The sequence below is a fragment of the Aythya fuligula genome, chromosome 10 (assembly GCF_009819795.1).
Source record: "Aythya fuligula isolate bAytFul2 chromosome 10, bAytFul2.pri, whole genome shotgun sequence".
Classification (NCBI taxonomy): domain Eukaryota; kingdom Metazoa; phylum Chordata; class Aves; order Anseriformes; family Anatidae; genus Aythya; species Aythya fuligula.
In genome coordinates, this window is record NC_045568.1 from 8,117,356 (window position 1) to 8,140,307 (window position 22,952).

Genomic DNA, 22,952 nt, shown 5'->3' on the forward strand with positions numbered 1-22,952 from the left:
TTGATTTTTGTCTTGCCTTCCTCAAGGCTAGAAATTCCAGTCATGTTCACTACAATCTAACATTCTCTTCTTACCTCTCTCATAGTTGGCTTAGGAAACTTTGCATCAGCCACTCACTTCAAACATAGCTTAGACAATTCATCTAACTATTGTAGCTCTAGAAGTCTATCAATATATAATGGAAACATCTCTATCTTTTGAGAAAGTTCACAATGTTAGCAGCAATCATAAATGAAAAGTTCTCAAGGTTGTTTCCTTCACCTTGGAAAATATTAACTGTTTTCATTTATCGTTCAAGCCAGATATATGCTACTTTAACTATCATTGAGATAAGCATTATTTCCAGGGAACAATACATCTCAAATTGTAACTTACAAACCTGAATTACAAATGTGATGAGTAGGTGTTGCAAACTTCTTCTTCCCTCATACACATTGTATAAGGTTAAACTTTGCAATTACGCTTGCTGTGTAGGTTTGGTGCTGGTGAACGCATTATCAGTGAGAATACACAAGTATTCTCTGGGGATATAATTGCCATACTAAAATTATAGAAAAAGATTCTGCAGCAGTAAGCACTTAAAAATCTCTGCTAACCAGTGCTTGGTATCTTATTCCTCCATAAGCTCCAAGCTACTTTCCTTGAAGGAAACTATATTTGAAAGATACAGAGGTGCAAAAAGCCTACAGGAGACTCCTAGTTGCTATGCAAACACATGCTCATATACACTATTTCCTCTAACAGTTATATAGAAATAAGGCTCTGTTCATTAAAACACTTCACAGCTTCTGAGTGTTCATACAGGGTGATCCTCCTATATTTTCAAATTCAGCAACAAATGCTATTACACTTGCTTTGACCTCAGCATCACTTCTTTTTGCGTGAAATGGCCTTAAGACTTAAAATCAACAGTGACAATAACTCAACGAACATGTTAAAATATTCATCCTGGAAGGACTCATCTAGCATTTCTTCAAGACATAACAGAGCTTGGGTTCTGAAAATGCATTAAATGAAAAATATTCTTGTAAAATATTCCAGTTTCTCTTTTCTTCTTTAAGTCATTGGAGATTTACTTTTAAGGAAGCTAGAAACATCCAGGAGTTATACTTTACAGCTAGTAAAGCCTTATAGCTGACACAAAACAGGATAGCTTTTTTTTTTTTTTTTTTTTTTTACTACTTCAAGTACTTCAGTATTTGAACGGAAAAGAATCACTTAAATGGAATACCTTATAAAAGCTGAGAATACAGGATTTGTGAGTCACCATATACCACCTTCAGATTACCATTGTGTGATATTACATAATACTGTGAATGATCACCTGTAGAACAAAATTAATTATGAGTCAAGTATTTCTTCATGTCATACATTTCCATCTCCCTCAAGAGCTGACTTCCATTGTTAGCTGAAATAACCCCTCTGAGCATACAGTGATCAGTTTGGCAAACTTTAAAGATTAAAATACCTCTATCCCCCTTACGGGACTTCCTCTAGCATTCATTACAGTTACGGCTAAGTGAAATACATTTTTGGGTTCCTCTTATTCCTTAGTGACAAGTAAGCAATCTCTTAAAACAGTCCCAAAATGTATTTCTCTCTTCAGGCTCAGGAACTCTCACGTTATCCTTCAACGGCTTAACTTCACTTCCAGTGCAAAACCCTGAAAATCCAATTAGAAAAGCTCATTAGCAATATGGGAAGCAAAGCTTCTCCTCCATCAGGAGATAACTTCTTTTCCCAAAATCTCCATTTTTGAGAAGAGCTCCCAAGAGGACCATCCACTAAAAGGTAAATAAACACCTAAAAACAACATAGGGGGTTGAAGAAAGTTAGACTCCCCTAAATTTCAATATAGGGGAACAATCTTGAGAATCAAAATCAACTCTGCCTCTAATCCAGATCTGCATAAAGTCACGTTACTGACCTGCATTGCCTCAAACCGTATTGAAAATATGACTTCATTACATACCTTTCTCTTCAGAAAAAAAAATAATATTATTCTGTCCTAGGTTGAAGCCCAAGGCCATAAGACAATGTACTTTGATGAGCCCTTCATTTGTTCTCAGTTCATCAGGAACAAGGCTACTCTCCAAGTTTAGCTGCACTGCTATCCCAGCTGGCTCAGTCTGTAGGTTTACACAGAATAAACATAGGATGGCTTAGAGTCTAACGATGCCACCTGCCCCAAGCACTGTGCTGACGATGGACAAATAGAAAAGACAAGTGAGATCACTCATTATAGGAGATGCCTTTCTGAAAGTCCTCAAATACAAGATCTTGCATCACACTAACAAAATCATGGGCTTTACCAAACCTCTTCCATTAAGAAGGATGGTTACAATTTGACTGAATAAATGGAAGTTCGTTGGTTTTTTTTTTCCTACTTGACTGTATAGCACAAGCTCAGAGTGACAGGCAAAGCTAAAAAACAAAGTATATCTTCAAGAGGAAATGCAATGCAACAGCTTATTTAGTAAGGAAGCAAGAGGGGACTTTTTATTTTACAATTAAACCACAACGTTTGCAACTTCAAAAAGACAAACTAGAATGTCCATGCAATTCTAAAGGTTTGTGGGTGTGGGTGGTGGTTTTTTGAAGTGGCAGCATAACAATACGTGGGGCTAAATTCACAGCTGGAAGAAGCAACTAAAAGAAAAAGACAATGAGCAATTAATTTAGGTTAGTTGTTGCCTCAACTTCGCTATCCATTTTTTGCCTTTCCTCTCCCTCTTGAGACTCATTGTTTTGTTGCAGAGGGTAAAAGTCTGCATACTACAACAGATGTCATCATCCTCTAATCCATTCCTGACCACACCTACAAGCTGGTGGGTACATTGGCTGTAGTAGCATCAAGACACTTGGGCATAAATAATTAGGCACCTTACTTATAAAGAAGTTACAGCTTTCATGTGACTAGGAAGGCATTACAGACATTTAATCGACTGTTTCCTTTCCCTGGTAATCATCAGGGCCACAGGGGCACCTTGATGCTGGTATGTGTACATACTCCGTAATTCTTACCTTCCTAAGAACTTGTGCTATGAGAAGTTATATATATCCTACTAGATACTCTATTTTTGCTAGGAAGTCTGCATTCCTACCACAAGTCACAGCCCAGTGGAAGAGAGGTTAAAAAGGAATGCAGTCAACCCTACAGTCCAGATAAGCCAATTGAACAACAGAAGTAAATCTTCCCGGGTTCAAGTTTACTCAAAAAGCAAACTTACATCAGAAGAGAAATCTCTCTCAGTGGAAGAACTTTCATCTTCCTGACCTCACGAGCATCACGTTAGAAACCTAAAGGCTCAGCACATGACACACTGCTAATCTGGAGCCATAAACTGTCACTAGTGCCTTTACAAACTGCTCTGCAGCTTGTGGGTCACAGATCACACCACGGTTCTTTCATCCGTACATTTCAAAAGGACTACGTATTTCAACATACATTTTTAGCTCTCCGTTTTCATCATACCTAAAACACAATTCTTTTCTGAGAAACCAGTAATAAGGCAGGCTCATAGCAACATGTTACAGGAGTCATTTAAAGTTTTTGTAAATGGTAGAATACTCCCACTCACATCCTGAAGAATGTTGGGAGGTTCAAACAAAAGGATCTGACCATATGTCTGAGACTAAACCAGCAGTGCATATCTTCTACCCACATCATACTCCTAAACCTTAATGTTTACTATGAAGCAAGTTCCTGTCCACTTGCATGCAAAACCTACTTGATGTTATCAGTCACGCTGAAAGTCCAATGCAAAGAGTGAGAAATTGTTCTGTCTGTGGCAAACTGTTCAAATTCCTTCTGTCAAATACAGAGAACCTCACAGCATAAGCACTATATAAGCACTTAAGCACATATGGCGCTTCTAACTATTTCACTGACACCGTGCCCTGAGCCTCTGACTTCAGTCACCTCCCCCTCTCTTAGGTATTAAATTGTGCAGAATGAAGCCCAATAATGTTGTTCATGACTTCAAATGTGGTATGCGAGTTCACTGCAGCCTAGGAAAGCACTAGTCAGGAAACTATGAAATCAACCTTTTTTACTGCAATCATGGCAGTTTTCCAAACCTTTACGTCACTAATTCCATGTGATTATTGAAAAAGGAAAGTGAGCCATGATACTAAACAGTGAGATCTTATCCGTTACACAAATATGGAATATATGATTTGCAACAACATCGGCCCAATACCTGAGGTGCCTTGTTAATGTATAAATACAAAAAATAAGCAATCGTTTTCACTATACAACACTGAATATGCACAGGACTGAATAGTGGGTTTTCAAAAAAGTCCATGCAAAACTGCCCTCATTTTTTTTTTTTTAACTTGTTCTTAAATATTTAACAGAATATTTACATTTGCAGGATGAAGCCTGACAAGTTTGACTGACAATATTAAAATAACTTAAAAAAAAAAAAAAAAAAAAAACATTTTTACCCCCCTAAGAACAATCTATTTTAAGGACCATGGTCACTTGTATACATCTGTAATTAGCAGTTACAATTGCTTCCCCATGAATAAAATTGTTTGCTTTAAAGTGCCATTTACTGATTTGCGTCCCCAATGTGACATTACACGTTCTTTCCTGTGCTGAAAGTGGAGAGGTTTGAAGGTGCTGCAGGCCCCTAAAACTGAGACCTACACTGGCAGAACTGCTTCAAAATAGTTATGCAATAAGTCATTGTAAATTTGACAATGGAAAACGTTGCCAAAGCAGTAAAAGCTGTTCAAATCTCAGATTTTGTTCTAAGCATATTATTAAAATCATAGGCTGCTTCCTGCTTTTTGAGTAGTGAACATAAACACACAAAGCTTCACCAGTTAAAAAAAAAAAAAAAAAATCAGTTTGTGCTTGTCCGTTTTTTTTTTTTTTTTTTTTTTTTTTTTGCAAACCAGACTTACATTTGGTCAATTTTCACCTGAACCAAAATCTATCGTCAATAATGAGAGGCAATGCAAAGACATTCATTTAAAGGTAATTCTATTTTTCTAAATTCCATGAAGAAAAATTCTATTTCATCACAATAATCACGCAGAAGTACATAAGGAGGTTACAGCTGGATAGTGCTGTGAAGAGACAAAAGCTATTTGCTCAAAACTGAACTGAAAAAACAGTAAGCTTCATCTTTGCTCACACCATCATCACCACTTTTGTTCTAAAAACACAAGCTAAGAAGCACAGCTGTGTGAAAAACAAGCTTTATGCTAACTATGGGACACAGGCTACTTACGCATGGCTACTCTTCCACTGATAGTGTTCTTTTTATGCTTTTTGCTTCAAAACTGAGCAAAATAGATACTCACCAAAATACGGGGAAATAAAAAGAGCAGTAAAATTACATGAAAAGTGATTGCAAAATAGACACTAGAAAAATGCTCAATTCTTATAGGAGAAAGACAGGTTTTGAAAACAAGTGAAGCTTACTGCATCAATCATTTTAAAAGAATGATGATTCTATATTTAGGAAAGAAGTCAGACACTGAATTTCACAACCATATGTGGAAAACATTAAAGAGAAAACTGGATGGGATTGCTAAGGCAGTGTGGGACCAAGAATTGTTTTTTTGTTTGTTTGTTTTTGTTTTTTTTTTTTTTTTAATCCACCCCAGAACACCATAGGAGGGGGGAAAAAAAAATCACAAAAACCTCCCCTCTGCAACTATTTCTGAAGCGAGGTTGGCTAGCAATATGCAAAAGCCGACAGCACTGTACTGCCACAGAGACTGAATTATGCTGACAACATCAGAGCTGGTTGGGCAATTTTGGGACAGTTTCCAGTGTTACTCCCCATCCTGTGCTGGTTTATGAATAAATAGGAAATTTCAGTCTAATTATCCTGTACAATTTGTGAGATGAATAGACAGCACATGGAACAGAAAGACTTCCCAATTTTCCTTTGGAAGTGCATGGGAGGATTTTTATGGTCAATAAGCAGCACAAGTCTGCCAAAAGTTTAATGTGAACAGTAGAAAACTAGTGACTGTATTGTCAAAACACATAAAAATAAGTAGACTGAATAGGCATTGTTACTACTTTCTTCTGGATATGTACCAAAGGAAAGCAAAAGATAAGAACAGTCTTGCTCATAGTTCTCTAACAATTACCTCATTATTAGTTCCTTCCTTTATACGAATAGATTAAACCTACTGAAAGTTTGTACAACTAAAAAGTCAAATATTCTTTTTTTGACCTCATCTAGTTTCTGCCAAATGGCATACAGTCATGCTGGCACTTACTCTGTTCAATCCTTTGCACATTCAGGGCATCGTATCAATACTGATTAATTGCCAGAATGCTTGTAGGAGACAAGCACATAGAAATATGACAGCCAGATGATACAAACTGCACTGTATTAAATCAGATCTTATCATTGTTGCTTTCCCCTAGTATTTTCAGCCTGGATAATGTAACTTAAATTGCACATACTCAATAAGCACACCATACAGTATACATCAATATAACTAAATACAAGCCACAAAATAAAGCAAAGTAAGGGGAAAGAGGGAGCAGATCATTTCTTTATAAAGTTAAAAAAAATAACATCTTGGAATTCTTATTTGAAAGTTATGCTGTGCAATTCCTGAACTTCCTTTTCATCCCAATGTTTCCCAGATACTTTATCCTTCACAAGACTGTTTTTGCCTCTGGGGAAAACACAGTATTTCCACTGTTCAAGCATTACAACTTGAAAGCACAGGACAGGAAATAAAGTATACTTAACTGAGCGAAATTCTAAGTTGCATTTACAGCCTGAAATAATGTAGGGACCCTAAGAGTGAAAGTCCTCCTCTTATAAAAACAGCATGGAGGTTTCATCACCAGTCTTTCCTTCTGTCACTGAAGGAGCATGCTGGCTCTTTAAAAGGGCATCTCCGCGATCCTCTCATTTTCTAAGGCAAGAATCTGAGAGGGGTCGAATGACTCATTAGGGCTCAAGGTCTCACAGGACTCACTAATGCTGCATCCCCCCAGGCAAAGAGCAAGCACATGTAGAACCCTGCACAGTGCTCCCAGGAGATGCATGGGAAGACACATACAACAGCAACTGTCACCTCCCTGGGAAACAGGCTGACGAGGCTGAGACAAAGGACGAAGTACACACTTCCAGTTTACTGTTCTGCCTTCTCAAACAGAAAGGAGGAGTTGCCCGCGACTAAGCAGTTTTGCTAATAATTCACACTTCCACTACCTGGAATGAGAGTTCCACTGCTTAGCAATCTGCGTAAAGAAACAGGGAACACACCTGCGTAGGTCAGAACAACAACCATGACTTCACGACCATATCTTTACATTCATCTTCTTGAAACCAGCCAGGACAGTCACGTTTCAAAGACGACAGCAGTCTTCACTGACTGATTTCTAGACCAATTTCTCACCCTGTGACTCCTTAGCTCTTTTCTGTCACATTATAAAACCACAAGCATTAGAGATCTTGCGCACACCTGCACAGAGAACAGTGCCTCCCACTTCAGGCCCACAGGATGTACTCCAAATCAGTCCCTACATCACGTCGTATTTCATCACTTCTGGTGGCACTGGCTCTAAAAGATTATATAATATGCTCTACACCTACATAAACAGGGCACTTATCTGCGTAGTGGGTTTTAATCTAGGCTCTTTGCTTGCCAACTGTTACTCTGGGAGACAGATAACGCAAATAATTAACGTGCAGCATATTCTTCCAGCTGCTATGCTATGAAATAATTTCTTAGAAGTTATCCCAGAACTAGATTAATACTGATTATCAAGCACTTGATAATGACAGGCAGTAGTAGACTGACAACTGTAACACTGAACTAACAGCACACAGGAAGTGCTGATTTTCATCTTACTGACTTTCTGCCTCTGTTTCTCTTTGTTTCTCTTTTTTTTTTTTTTCCTTCAGCAGTGACAAGAGTGAATTAAGAAACTTTTTTTTTTCCTGCATGCAGACAGTTTTCTAACTCCCCTCCCTGCACCCCTATCACATCTCTGATAATAATATCTTTCATTAGTGATGGGCCAAGCACTACCTACCGCCACAAGCTGAGTCACCTTCAGGTGGGTGCCCACAGTTTCAGGTGTGCCCTGCTGCTCCGAAACAGATGCTTCCCTCTTACAGCTAACCACGCAGGCTGGCTGTGCTGCACCAAATATCCACATCCGGCTTGGCAGCCAGAAGACAGACAGTAACAGTCATCAATATACCCAGCTCCATGCAGCATTTCGATGAGCCACCAGGTATATTGCAGGCATTTCGATTAGCCACCAGGTATATTGCAGGCAGAATCTGCCAGGGTTTGGTTGTTACACTTAGTTGTCAGAATTAGCAGACACTTCCCACGAAGTTTTCTCTGCCCTAAGAGCTGCAGAAGAGCCCACTGCCACTGCTTATGATGGGACAGAAGTTATTTCAGCCTTTGCAAGAGCCAATGACTTCACAAAGGCTTTTGAGCAGATGCCAGTTACTAATACACACACAAATTTACCAGGGTCTGGTAAAAAAACAAGCCTTCCACAAATGTTTCATCAACCATGAGACTCTCTGTGAGGAGCTTGCCCAGGACCTGAAATTAGTGAATCTAGGCAATGAAGACTCACTATTTAGGAAACAGATAAGTTCACAATTAAAGCTACACTTCTAAAATGGAAGTTTAAAATTAGCATGTCTGTATGGCTTTTAAACTGGAGTACCCAGAAGCTGCAGTGCCTTGGATTAGGGCATGTTCAACTAATTTTATGTAATTAACCAAGACGTAGAATTCTTAAAATAGCTAGAACTGCAGTCCTTATACTGTCTCCTGCTTTGTCCTGTACCCAATCCCATTCACCCTAGTATATTTGCGGACTTCAGTTTCAACAGCATTAAACATTCTAATTTAGTGAAATATGTTGAATTTGTTGAGAGCACTATTTACATTGACAAAGCCAAAAATATTAGTTACTCTAAGAGCTGAGTGTTACGGATATATCAGCTGAAGGCACTCAGTACTTGGATGCAATTCCTGGAAAAGCTTCAGGAAGCTGTTCCATTAACAGTGCTAAATCAGTAGGCTTCATATTTCTCAGTCACAGTTACTAAACTGATTTTTTTTTTATTATTATTATTTGCAGAGGCTCCCAGGGTCTGATTTTTTTTTATTATTATTTTTTGGTAAAACTGGGCTACATATTCTGAGCATTAAATGTTACTAGATAATATTTTGTTTGTATGTGAACAGAGTATCACTGCAAACCCAATCAGGAGACTGCACTGACTTCTAAGGAAGCGTAAGGCTGCACAGTAGCATATAGAAGCACTGTTCTGGGGCGGTTGCTTAAAGATGAGAAATCACGTCTGAATTTGACCTGTAAGATGGTAGTCAAGTCAACACCCTTGAAATTTTCCTAAGTGTCAGTTAAACTCACTTTCCTGTTGAATGAACTCTCAACTCCTGGCTGGAAGAATCACAGATGAAATGCTTAGTGCTAGGACCTGAAAGCCTTTTTTCTTCAAAAGCTACATTTTTACTGTAATTCTGTCTCACGGTTTTGGCTGGGATGGAGTTAATTTTCTTCACTGTAGCTGGTACGGTGCAATGTTTGGGGTTTTCGATGAACATCAGTGGTATTAACACCAGGGGTTAGCTGTTGCAGAGCAGCGCCTGCACAGCCAAGGATGTTTCTGCTCCTCACAGCACCCTGCCAGCGAGGAGGCTCCGGGAGCTGGGAGGGGGCACAGCCAGGACAGCTGGCCCCGGGCTGCCCAAGGAGATGTTCCATACCATGCCATGTCAGGGCTCAGCAAGAAAAGCTGGAGAAAGAAGGAGGGAGGGCACTCAGAGCGCTGGCGTTTGTCTTCCCAAGAAACTGTTTTGCATGACAAGCACTGCTTTCCTGGAAACAGCTGAACACCCATCTGCTGATGGGAAGTAGCAATGAATTCCCTGTTTTGCTTTGCTTGCAAGCAAAGTTTTTGCTCTACCTACTAAACTGTCTTTATCTCAAACCCAAGAGTTTTCTTACTTACAGCTTTCAAATTCTTTCCCCCATCCCACTGTCGGGGGGGGAAGGAAGCAAGTAGCTGTGTGGTGCTGAGCTGCCTATCAGTGTTAAACCACAACGTGCTGCTACCCCGGAGCTGCTGAAAATGATAAAATTTATCAGTTAAAGAAAAGGGGAGGGGCAGGAGGAGACAGGGAGACTCATACCCATTCCTCATTGAAAGGCAGCTATTGCTTACAACCAAACATTAGGAGAAACAAAAATCTCCTTCCATGAGACAAACAGGCTTGCCTTGAGGCTGGAAGCAGAAGGTATTTGCACATGATTAGGACAGAGTATCAGTCTGCAGCCTTCAGAATGTGGTGTGTTTTCAAAGATATTCTGATTAACCAGACTGCCTGATTTAAGTGTCTCTTCTATAACTGCTAAGTGCCTTTACTACTGCCTTGTAACAGTTCATTTTAAACTGTGACTGAATAGAAGTTTGACTGTACTGATAATCCAGTTATGTTTAGGGAATTACTTTGCATCAGTTGATTAGATTAAGAGATGAAAACAGGATTAGGCTCCATTTGCCATAGCTACATCAACATAGGCTTGTGTGCATGTCATAGGGCTTGCTGCAGCAAATGAAGCAGAATCTTCTGAAGTAAAGATGATACAGGCAAGAGCAGCTCTTTGCTATTTAGGTTAACCTGTGAATAAGTACGGCAGGAATGCAGGGGAGGGCTATTATCTTCTCTTTGATTAACAAAGAAACAAGCTGTCCTAATAAAAACATAAGCAAATCTTATTTTCAAAAAATTGTCCTGCTTCTGTCATCACAGGAAGAACCAAAGCAAGCCACATCAGGAGTATTTCTTTCTTTTTTTTTTTTTTTTTTTTCTTACTGCAACACACAAGTAAACTGTGTTTATTTGTGTGGGGTATACTTTGGCAGTCTAGTTAGGGCTGGTAAATCTGAAAGAGTACATCAAAACAAAAAGCAAAAGATGTGATTTTTCATGGGATTACCCATACACACAACCACACCACCAGATGTTGCATTTGAAGGTTTTACTATTAAATAAACCATAGGTAAAATCTAGACTGATTCTCTAACCCTACATTTCTATCTTGCAGTAAAATCTGAAACTGCTTTTTAGATTTGCAATGGGAAAGATTAGATGTGTGTATTCTTATCTTTAAAGAAGAAATACTTTTTGGTGGCAAGGACATATATTTGCAGTTAACTTGCCACACATCACTGCACATTATTCAGAGATCTCTCCCAAGCATTTTAAGAGTGATTCAGCAGTAATTCCAAAGCATTTCTCAGAAATTCTTTACCATGTATGGACACAGAAACTTTTCCCCTTTTTTTTGGAGTATGCTACAACTTAACAAACGAGTGTAGCAAAGCAAGATTTCTGAAGCAACTTGAAAGTGGACTGTGTTCCAGACTTGCAAATGATCAATTATTTCAGTTTTGGGCTCAGCAGTTCACCACCAAAGAGGCAATATTACCTACCAGTTAAAGAGAGGTGTGTGAGTCTAGACTCCAGGCTCCTTTCCCAGTAGTGTTCAAGACCTGTGAATTCAAGCAATCGTCTACATTTCAGACACCTTTTTTCTTATTAGAAGCAAAGTATGTCACAGAGTTACTATAGCACAGGACAATGTACTATAGATACACACACAAAAATAAATTAGTTAATAGCATAAATCTTGAGGCATTAAAAGGTGAGGTATTAAAAACTAAGTTATACTTCTATACCATGAAACATTAGTAAATATTAATGTATTTGCTTTGGGAAAGGAAAGAGGTGTTGCTGAAATGAATGCACAAGGCACACAGCTCCTAAATCTTCACTGATAGATGAAGATAAGCCATAATTTTTCTTCATGGAATTTATAAAATGACTAATTACTAACTTATGAATTAGTGAAATTCTCATATATTTCATCCACTGCTGTTAAAGAGGTTATTCTAAGATGATAAAGGATCTCTTTGTAACCCACCACCTCCAGTCCTGACATATTTCTCCGAGATATATAAAAATCAGCTAAATAAAAGTTAGCTGTATGAAAACTGTATTTTTAATAAAGGTTCTGTTGCAACCTTTAAAAATGAAAAGTGTTTAATTTTCACTCTTGCCTGTTCACTACCCAGGAAATGGTGTTTTCTTCTGAGATGTTTGGGTATATGCCTCGAGCAACATTTTCACAAGCTATAGTTACGAACTTTAGTTGCAGTAACCCATACACTATACAGAACAAACAAAAAATAGCACATTCCTCTAAGTCATTGACCTCCCTGGATCCAGACAGGGGTAGTAAATCGACAGTTGGCCTTAAGGACCACAAGAATCAATAAAAAGACATAAAGCATGGATGCTATTAAATGCCTGACTTTAGGACTGAGTATTGGTTTTTATTGTCCAACTGTACCTGCTGCAGGCACCGGGTTCACTACAGACTTCTCTTTTGCATTCATTTTGTTGAACAGTAATCAAGAGTTCAGTATTTAGTGGCAGGCAGCTCAAACTGATGCTCCTGCTTACTACACAGAGGTTTTAATCAAATTAATTCTTCCATTACTTTACATATTCTCATTCGCTACATAACTGCCTTGCATAAAAACATAAAAGAACAGTAATGCCATTTTGTTGTCATTAATACTCCATGAAAATTCCCTTTACTCATTAATTTAGCAACATTTATAGGTCTTCACTGTGCAGGACTTCAAAGCAGTCTGAAAATTGTCAGATTTTCTGCATGACTTCTCATCTTTGCTACTTGGAATTACACAACTGTAATGAAAGAGGCACATTGAAGAGAATAATTCCATCACTTACACAGCACTGGGTCAACTTGACCTTATTATAAGGGGTCCAATTAAAATTCCCTTGCCATCTAGAGTTCAGATAACCCCTATTGATTACAGTTACAACATCCAAGATAATAACCTTCTCTCCAATAAAAATGAAGTATACTTGGTCTTTGGCAAAGATGGTGAAATCACAAAAAATAAATCCAAGAGAAAGCTGAAAAATAGTAAATTACAGACTTGGCTTGATATCAGCTCTTCAGATTGTGTGTGACTAGTCACACACATGTAAATATACATGCAGAAATTAATTTCTACTTCTGTAACCTCACCTTCACAATGACTTCTGGTAGAGACAATTTGTTACTACCGTAAAAGCAGAGTAATGAAAACCTGAATCAATACTCATACACTTGCTGAATCCACTGCAAAGATAGAGACAAACCAAGTACAGCTATGCGGAAGGTCAGATTTTGAGAAGACATTTAAGTAACTAAGAATTATAGTGGACAATAGGAAATAGAAGGAACTATTAAAATCCATTTGTGTGAAAAGCAAGCTGGAGAATGACAAATATAGTTATGGTATGAGATTATTCCTCCTAAATTATGTGAAGCAAGATATAATCAGACAAAACTTTCTTGAAATACAAAAGTGAAAGAAAGCAAAGAGACTAATTAGGGCTTGTAGCCAACAGATGATGTAAGTATGGGAAATGACTGTACAGTCTGAAAGAATTTAAGTACTTGGCTAAAAGACAGTACTACAACAGGAAAGTAGGTCCATTTATATATGTGAAAAGAATGAAAATCAGCTAACTAGATTAAGCGTAAGTAGCTTTTTACACTCTCCTATTAACGTAGGGCCATTGTGATCACATTCCAAAAATAACTGCTGATAAAAAACTAGTGGAATCTCCGGTTAGTTCTCATATCAGCCAGTCTCAATGGTAGCACACAGATGTGATATGAGTAGAAACTCAATTGTATGAAAGCTAAAAATTATTTCAGGGGGGAAGGACCAGAAAAAACATCAAACAAATGACCACAAAAAAAGAAGAGAATGGTCTTATCCCTTATAGCCTCCAACCTTTGAAAAATTAGAAATGTTAAAAATAAATAACAAGGAGCTTTGTTAAAAATAAATATATATATATAATAAAAAAAAAAACTTTAAATGATACAGTAGTTTTTTGACACTGTGTGAAAAACTAGGAGAAAGAATTAAAGGAGATGTAATAAATTTTCTATTTAAAAAGTGAAAACTGTTTTGCAACACTTGAAACTGTTTAGCTCTCCTCTGAGAAGAATACTCTGTACAATGTATGTGATGAGATTTATTTATTTATTTATTTTAATTGTAGATGGTAAAGACATGAAGCGGAACTGTAAGTTTCTGACAAGAAGTGATAATTGGCCATGGTACAGAGGCAAAATCCTACCCAGAGTTGCATGTTATCTACCAGTATTCATCACCTCTGAAAAAACAAAGCTTAAAGTTTTAACAAAGGCATTCAAACTTTTTACTCTGTTCAAAGAACTGTCAATGAAGTTAAAGCAAGAAAAACTATTACCAGGAAACAGTATCTGCAAAGTACAAAAAAAAAAATACAATTCTGGAAAACAAAACAAGAAAAAGTTAAAACGAAGATGAGGAGGAAAGGCAAGAAGTGGCAAAAAGCTTCTTGTTCCTTTTCCCACCTTTCTCATTGAGCTCTGTGCTAACTGATGCCAAACACACAGTGCCATTGATTCTGTTGATCATCTGCACTACAGAGCAGGGAATGCTTTGTAAAGTCATTTAACTAGCAGTACAGCTATGTTCAGATGAAATGGTTGTGGCAGCAATCAAGAGACAAGGCAGCGGGTCATTCAGCCACAGTAGCTCTTAGCTGGCTGGGAAGCTGGACGGATTGCCGCAGGCAGAGCAACTGCCTACTGTCAATATCCCGATAACCTATCAAATCAGTATTGATCCATGGACACCTGCCAATAACTCCAAGAAGCTTCAGCTTTTTGATCATGAGGGACTCCAGCCAATAAACATAATGCAGAATTTCAGGTGCAATCTATTGGTTCCTAATGCAAGACAATTTGTCAAAAAGCTTTAAGAAGTGACATTCTGGTGACAAGAGCTACAGGTATCAGGAGCAATGCTTCATTCCAGCAATGCCTCCTTGGCTGACAAACAATATCCACTCTCTGTATGGTTATCAGTCCATTTAGTGATAGATAAATAGTGAGTCTTTGAAACTACATTGGTTTCTTATCTAAGACAAGTCACAGTGGACAACTGTAAATCAGGAACAAAAAGTCAGTTAAGAAAAATGAGTATATCTGAAATCAGGCGAAAGATGCAAAACCTCCTCTGCTGCTGTAAGGTTTTTGTTCTTAAGTACTAGAACACTAAATGCAACTAGAATGATCAAAAAACATAGTTACTGAACAAATTATATCCTTTCTCCACAGGAACTGCATACTTTTTCCCCATAGTCCTCACATGAAGTACTTCAATTATTTACGTATCGTGGCAGTTTCATTTGTTCTGCTTATATCTTATGAGGTTTGAATAGCAACAAACACGCTCTATTTATGATGTGGCATCATCTTTGGGCAGCAGACTGATACTCTCTAAAGGGTAATGATTTTAAGTCAACATTCAGCTGGGTGCTCCCCTGCCAAACCCTGAGCTGGATACTAGTGGAGGGATTCAAAGGCCACAGACTCCAGTGTTTTACTGAGAGGAGCTTCTTCATGCAAGTGTTCAAGGTCAGGTACCAGAACTGTTCAGCTGCTGCATTCCAGATCTCTGCATAGCCCAAAATGACATAGTGGGTGAGAAATATTATTAATATTAGCAGATAGCTTGCCACACGTTAGCATTCACTGGAAATGCACTCAGGAAGCCCAACACTATCAGTTTGCTAATTCCCATCAGCATGAGCTGAATTTTGCTAGTGCCTAACAAACTGACTTGTGCGTGGTCTTCCCCACGTTTCCTGTTCTAGATTGTGATACTATGCACCTGAAGCACGTGGAGCCAAGTATATATTCTAAGGGAAAAAAGGGTCCATCTCCAATAGGGTATGCAGCGATAAATGTTTCTATCTGTAATGAAGCATGAACATTACAGTAGCCAGACAAGGCCGTCACATCCCCCTTGTGTCACTAAGCAGCACGTGGGACTGCAATCCAGTATGTTAAGGTGATGGTCAAAACCAACCTGAAAGTACCAGGGGAAACCCAAGCTACATGTCATCCTTCAGACTTTATGAAGAGGGATTTGTTCATAAAAAAAATAATTAAACAACAGGTTTTGGCCAATGATCAAATATGATAGATTCACAAAAGATGGAAAAGAATTGTACAGCTGACAGCACTAAGAGGAACACAACACTGCCTTTTTAAATTATTTAACTGCTCTTACCATCTGCAAGGAAGCCATCAGAATTTGGCTGCCCTTCCACTGTATTCCACTTCCTTTCATCTTGAGCATATTATCCTCAGGCTCCCATGGAAAAGCAGCTTTTTACTGGACAGGAATGAAAACAAATAAGCTGTGAAGCTAATATAAAACTCAGCCTCTTAAAATCTCAAAAATAAGACCTACTCCCTTCCTCCATCCATCCACCCAAACCTCGCCAGACAAGAGTAAAGTACTATTGGGTAATACCAAGTAGGAGAATGAGCTTTTCAGGAGACAACATCTTTGCTCTTACTTTTCTGAGTAGTAATGTTTCAGGCTACCCTTATGAAAAGGAGGTGACCTTTTAAAAAAAGAGAAGTCTGCTTCTTTAATCAAAATTAAAGGACATTCAAAGGTCACTCTGGAGACTCTGCCTCAGTCATAAGCAAACTGTGACTTCACTACCCTTTGTGTTTCATACTACAGAATGGAAATCATCTGTACTGTACATGTTAAACCTGTCATATACAGCTGTGCTTTTTAAAATGAAGATTTAAACTAAGAAAACAAATGTGTGAACAGATCACAGAATGGTTTGGGTTGGACGGGACCTCAGAGCCTACCCAGTTCCAAGCCCTCCTCCCACCAGCCCAGGCTGCCCCCAGCCCCATCCAGCCTGGCCTTGGGCACTGCCAGGGATGTGGCACCCACAGCTCCTCTGGGCAGCCTGGGCCAGAGCCTCATCACCCACACAGGAAATAATTTCTTCCTAATATCTAATCTAAATCTGTACTTTTTTAGTTTAAAGCCATCCCCCTTGTCCCATCACCACTTTCCCTGACAGAGTTCCTCCCCAGCTTTCCTGCAGCCCCCTTTAGGTATCTAAGTCACTATAAAGTCTCCCTTGAGCTTGTGCAATTCTATTATTAGTTCTTTAACACAAATTCCCTTAAAGCAGCATCCATACTCCCCCCAAAAAAGGTCTGTTGGACAACCCAGAATCTCATGTCTTTTCTGCATTGGGGATTTGCTCCTGTTGCTTTTTTCTTAACAAGATCATTCCCTGCTGTACTAGTATTACCTTGGTTCTAGATTCTTCACTGTACTTTTTCTGTGACCAAAGACAATGTTACTCAGCACCGCTTGCTACCTTTCACTACTCTCTGCAGATGCCATTCTGTTCATTCATACATCCACTTCTACAATGTTATTCTCTATCAGTTACCTTCTCCAAAAACAAGAACATTATTCACATCACCAGAGATATGGTAGTGCAGCTCTGAAGAAAAGTCCATGTCAATAAGCAAGGATTAGACATACTTGACCTTTGGGCTAGAAGAAAAGGGCCAAAGCATTTAAGAACTGATATCCCTAACACAAAGAAAATGAGCCATGATTTCAGATGCTGCTATGCATCCATTTCACTGTGGAATGTACAAAAGGAAATAATATCAGTGTTGATGGAGTACCTAACTGTGGGAGTGAAATGGTAATGCTTACCAAGGATGAAATGAAGCACAATGTTTAATTGCCCACCTGTGCTCATATCTACATCAAGCTAAAAATGCTGGAGGACATGAGAACCTTGTCTACATTCCTGATGTAATCCCCAAATTCTGCAGTCAGCAAGGACAAACTTGCTGAGAAACAAATTTAACCAAGTCCAATGTCTTGCCAAGCATGGAAGTGGCCATATGGTTTTCCATGTGATGCATCTAAAGCATAAATCTTTATCTGATGTATTTTAAGAAACAAGGGAATAAATGCATTTTGTTATTGCTGTGCCTGAAGGATTTTAACACTATTAGCGATACTTCTGTCCCTAACAAATTCTTACATACAGTTTTGTGAATTAATTTCTAAACTAACAAAGAAAGCCTGATTCAGAGCTCAAGCTCCTCCCCATGAAGCATTTCCTGTCAAAGAAACTCACAGAAGCATCACTGCTCTGGTCTGTACACAACACAGCAAGATCCTGGACCTCATCACTTACTGCTGAGGATCTTTTCCAGCACCTTAGGGCTCTGCAGTCTGGTGCAGAGCATTAACAAATCACAGTGCTTTTTGTCTGAACTAGAGTAATAACTTAGACCTAGCTTACACTTGCTTTACCTGCATAAGTGACAATGAGGTGCATACCACTTGAAAACCTGATCCAAGAGCGAGCTGTGGAAACAGAGGTTGGAAAGAACTGCTGAAAAACAAAAGGAAGAAGTCATGGGGTCTTCTCGTCTTTCAAGAAGGAAAGAAAACAATATTCAGGTAGAAAGCAATGTTGAGAGCACTCAACAGCGATGAGTCTGTATTGGATACACACAGTATTTGTTTCCAAAGGAGTATTTAAAGCTTCATTTGTCTGCTCTGTAAAGAATGTGAAAACCACATAACAGATGTGAATCTGTTATGTAATTTAAATAGATATCATTAATACAGATACTGAAATAAATCACAAAACATGTAAAGTCAATACTAATTTAGAACACCCATGGTTCAATGAATCTCCCCCACCTCATTACAAAGACTTGCAGCAGGTGATTTTGTGAAGATAGCAGCAGCAATACTTTACAGTGCCTGATGTCAGCTGCAGCCCTCAAGCATTCTTCCCTATAATCAAGGTTTGCTGTAGGAGGATGTGGGGGCTGTAATTGTCCCACTGAGGGCTTTTGATGGATGATTGTATTTCAGATATCTGGGCCTGCTATACTGTTGATTGCTTTGATTTAGCTTTACATTAAAAATAAAACATTCAGACCCCTGCCAGAAAAAATCATTAAAATGGTTGTTCCTAAAGTGATCCACTGTAAAAAGAGAGGATTGTTTTTACTCTATGTAATTTTAAATAAAATTGAAGATACCAAATAAACACAGGAAATTTCACAGAAATCCTGGATGCATGGAATCATCTACTATGAAAGTTCAGCTAGAAAGCTGGTAGATTGTCTTCAACAGAAGAAAACACCAACAGAGTATGGGAAATTCATTTCCTATGTCACTCTCCTTAGGTTAACTTCACTGAAGAGATTTAAGAAAGAACTGTCCCAAGATATTTGCACTAGTCTTTTGTCAGAGGTTATAACAAGGCAGCAGAATGGGACACATGCCTGTGCCTCAGCTGCTGTGCACAGCTTACTACAAAAAGAGATGAGTTTGAACCTAAAGCTTTGAATGTGTTGGCAAACACGAAGTGAGGAGCAGAACTTAGTTATGAAATTTTAAGCTACATCTACTAGAGCTCTTCTGAGACATACATCTAACCTTAGCACTTGGGCCCACAATAGCCTGATTTTGCTCTTAGCATCATAGTTATGCAATCTGTTGTTTTTAAATTGCATTTTACCACCTTAAAGAAATAAATCACAGTAACTACAACAGCTTTGTTTCCCCAAACTCCACAGAAATCAATACTTACTTGTCCAAGCAAAACCATTCCCAAACTCTTCAAAATTCACATGATGTACAAAATCGAGCACTTGGACAGATAAACTGCGAGAGGCAAATTAACAGATGACCTGAAAATGGTATTCAGGAATAGAAATCTTACTTGCAGGGCTGTCCTGATTTCTCTTCCTTTACTAACATTACAGCACACAGACTGCTTGCTGTTTACATGTAACTTTCTACATTAACTGCTGAACTCACAAGTCCACCTACTTACCATATGTAAATTTGTTGCATACAAATGCCAAACCACTTAAAGTTCCATTGTTTTTTCCTCAAGTGACATTTCTATGGCATCCCCACGACAGCACAAAGATCACTACACGAGAACTCAGCGGTTACCATTTGAGCAAAGAAAAAAGGTTCTGCAGTCTGAGTGACACACTGTGCTCCTCAGGGGTGTCACTGTAAGGCCTACCCAGCCACACAGGAAAATATGCAAGTTTATAGAAGTATTTAAAATACAGAGGGGTCTGACTGTATTTTAAGTTTTCAAATGCTCATATTATACAATATAGACAAAGGTGATATGATTGTTTAATCTAGGCCTCCACTTTAAGAGAAGTGCCCAGAGTAGTGCCATTTACAGACTGCTGATACTGAACTGAAACCAACCAACTTTGGATGCAACTTCACACCAGTCAATAGTTACCCATATGTACCTTCAAGCTATTCTTTTACTTCATTTTGTTCCCACTGTTTTGATGAGCATCAGGTAGCTATTTGATGATGTCACATATGTCAAACATATGTGCTCCAAATTTGATCTCTATAAAAAAATTTAGATTAAGCTTTGGAAGAGGAAATTAAGTTGCATTCTTGGACTTCTTCAATCTAAGTGTTTTGGAAACATTCATAAAACAGTCAGTTCAAGATTATTCCATATGTTCAAAAGAAAAAGAAGCTGTTTCTCCACAAAGGCCTGTTAGAACTACTGGTACTAGAGAAGGAAGAAATATTTGGTCAGTTGCCAGTGATTAAACTCACAACAGTGCTGAGTGGGGATCTGAGAACTGAGCTCAACATCAGAGCAGCTATTCATTTCTGTGAACTTGTTTATCATTTCCCAACTTTTCAATTCACATCTCCATTATGAGATTTCAGCCCTTCCGTCTTGCCCAGTCTAGATATACCTTTCCTCGCCACCACCAGAAGTGATATATGAGTGATAGCCATAGTTTTACTACACATATAAAACACTCATTTTAAGGCATTAGCTTGAGTACCTGCATACAGGAGTGATCATGAACTTACATTTAACAGATAAGTTTCTTATACTTCATTAACACCTTAAAACATCTCAGTGCATAGTTTTCATGAAAGGAAGCCTTTAAACATCTTTAATCTTTCAACCTGTATTGTGATCCCTAAAGCTCCCTTTTCATCCCAAGCTTGTATTGCATTCAGTTGGCATCCTAACATGCTCCAGCCACCAATGAATCTCAAGTATCTGAGCTTCTTGCAACTGTCTGCTTTCCCCAGTCAAGGTGGGAAGAGTTTTGATAGCAGCAATTCGGAAGAATAAATTTTCTAACTTTTTTCTTCTATTGTAATTTTACCCACCAAACTAAGCTGCTCGCTGGTAGAATACCATAGGAATGTTCCTCTTCTTTTTTCATCTGTTCTTCTTTATGGCGCCTTAACACTCCACAGACTGCTCTACTTGTAAAGACTATAGCTCTAAGTCAGGCTTTGTGACTTCTTTTATCATAATGATATAATATAAACCATAAGTAAATGCCCTAATTGTAAAAAGCACATAGAACTGGTAGCTTATTAGGCTTGCCAGCATGGACAATCAAAATAATACTTGAGAGCTTAGCTAGCGATCAAAGAACAGAATGCATCGGCTTAACTCTAGGCATTCAGCTTGCTACATTATTTTTAAGTTCCTTAAATGGCAGATTGAACTTATTACTGCCCCGGAACATACAGTTTAAATGAACAGGTGACAATTTCACTTAGGAAAAAAAGGTACATTTTTATAACTAAAGCCATGTTCTCATTCATAAGGGTACCAGTAACAGTACCATTTCTGAAGCACCCTTTATTAAGTTCTTTTTGTAGTATTGCACAGTCCATACATTGTACAAATATACAAGGCTGGGCTATGAGCTGAACATTCATCCTGCTTAAGAATGATTTGAAAATTGCCCGGTCATAGGAAAAGCAAACATTTCATATCCTTCCCTCAAACTAAAAGGTATGAGACTGCACCTGATCTACACAGAGAAACTCTCAACGCTCAGCACAGCCAATTACATTACGCTGGTCTGAAGTTACTCATCCTGCTCCATAAAGTTTTTGCTTCCAACTAAAAATGCATTCACTACTTATTTTTCCAAGAGAGCTCCATTCTTTCTGTTTAGGCTTTCACATTAAATGTAATTTAAAAATAAAAATAAAAAATAAAAGACTCCTAGAGATAAATGTTTGACTATGCTAGATACATATGAAATTTATGTTTTCTAATTCAGGGAGAGAAAAATCTCTTAAGTATTGTGAAACAGCTTGCCTGAGTATTTTTACATGTCTTTTTGCCATTCCTTACTTGATGGCATGCCATCAGAAACAATGGTGAAATATCCAGGACACAAATTTGATCATTGCAGAAGCCAAAGACAGTAAGGGCTGTGGATGTCAATCTATTCCCCATGAAATTATCAGGGTTTAGATATCCTTGTCCCTTTTATATAGCCATAAAGCATCATGAGCTTTCAAGATAAGAAAAGATCCCTGCCTGGCTCCACTGACACTGTTAGCATCCAGGTTGCATCAGAAGCCTCAGGAGTTAAAAAATCCCTTCAGAATCTTATCCATCTTCCTCTCTTCAGCTTCTTTGGGCGTTGTTTTCATATCCATAAAAATGCATTCAACTCTGACGTTTGCTCTTCTAGCAAAGTTCTTGAAGACTCTGAAAACAGCCTTCCCATTCTTTCCCTCTTTACTACTGTTAGATAATCTGTACAGAAATAGCTACATTGTAGATCTGGCCAAAAAAATAATAATGCAAAAAAACATGTGAGACTTTATTATGACCCCCCCCACCTGCATCACTGTTTCAAGATGCTGCTGGGTGTTCTTCTGCCTTGGCCCCTCGCAGAGCATATTTCTTTTTTCCCCCCGTGTTATGGAGAGAATGTCAAACAGTTTTGCGTTAAACAACAAATGTGGGTGGGAGCCTGGGGCTCTTCTCTTAGATCCCAAGACATAGTCCAAATACATAGCAAGCACCCATACAAAATTAAAATAATATTATTAAAATATTTTTGCATGCTGCATCTGTTCTCAACACCCACTATCTTGCTCCTGCCTTGGTACTCT

At 38.4% G+C, this 22,952-nt stretch overlaps 1 long non-coding RNA gene across 1 annotated transcript in view; it reads right to left on the reverse strand.

Moving 5' to 3' along the window:
- Positions 1-22,952, reverse strand: part of LOC116493059 — a 42,969-nt gene that overhangs the window by 4,485 nt on the left and 15,532 nt on the right. Inside the window, exons 3-4 of the long non-coding RNA XR_004253715.1 lie at positions 16,212-16,316; positions 11,487-11,546 (exon numbers count right to left, since the gene is read on the reverse strand). This is a non-coding gene — a long non-coding RNA (uncharacterized LOC116493059). The remainder of the gene's footprint in view (positions 1-11,486; positions 11,547-16,211; positions 16,317-22,952) is intronic.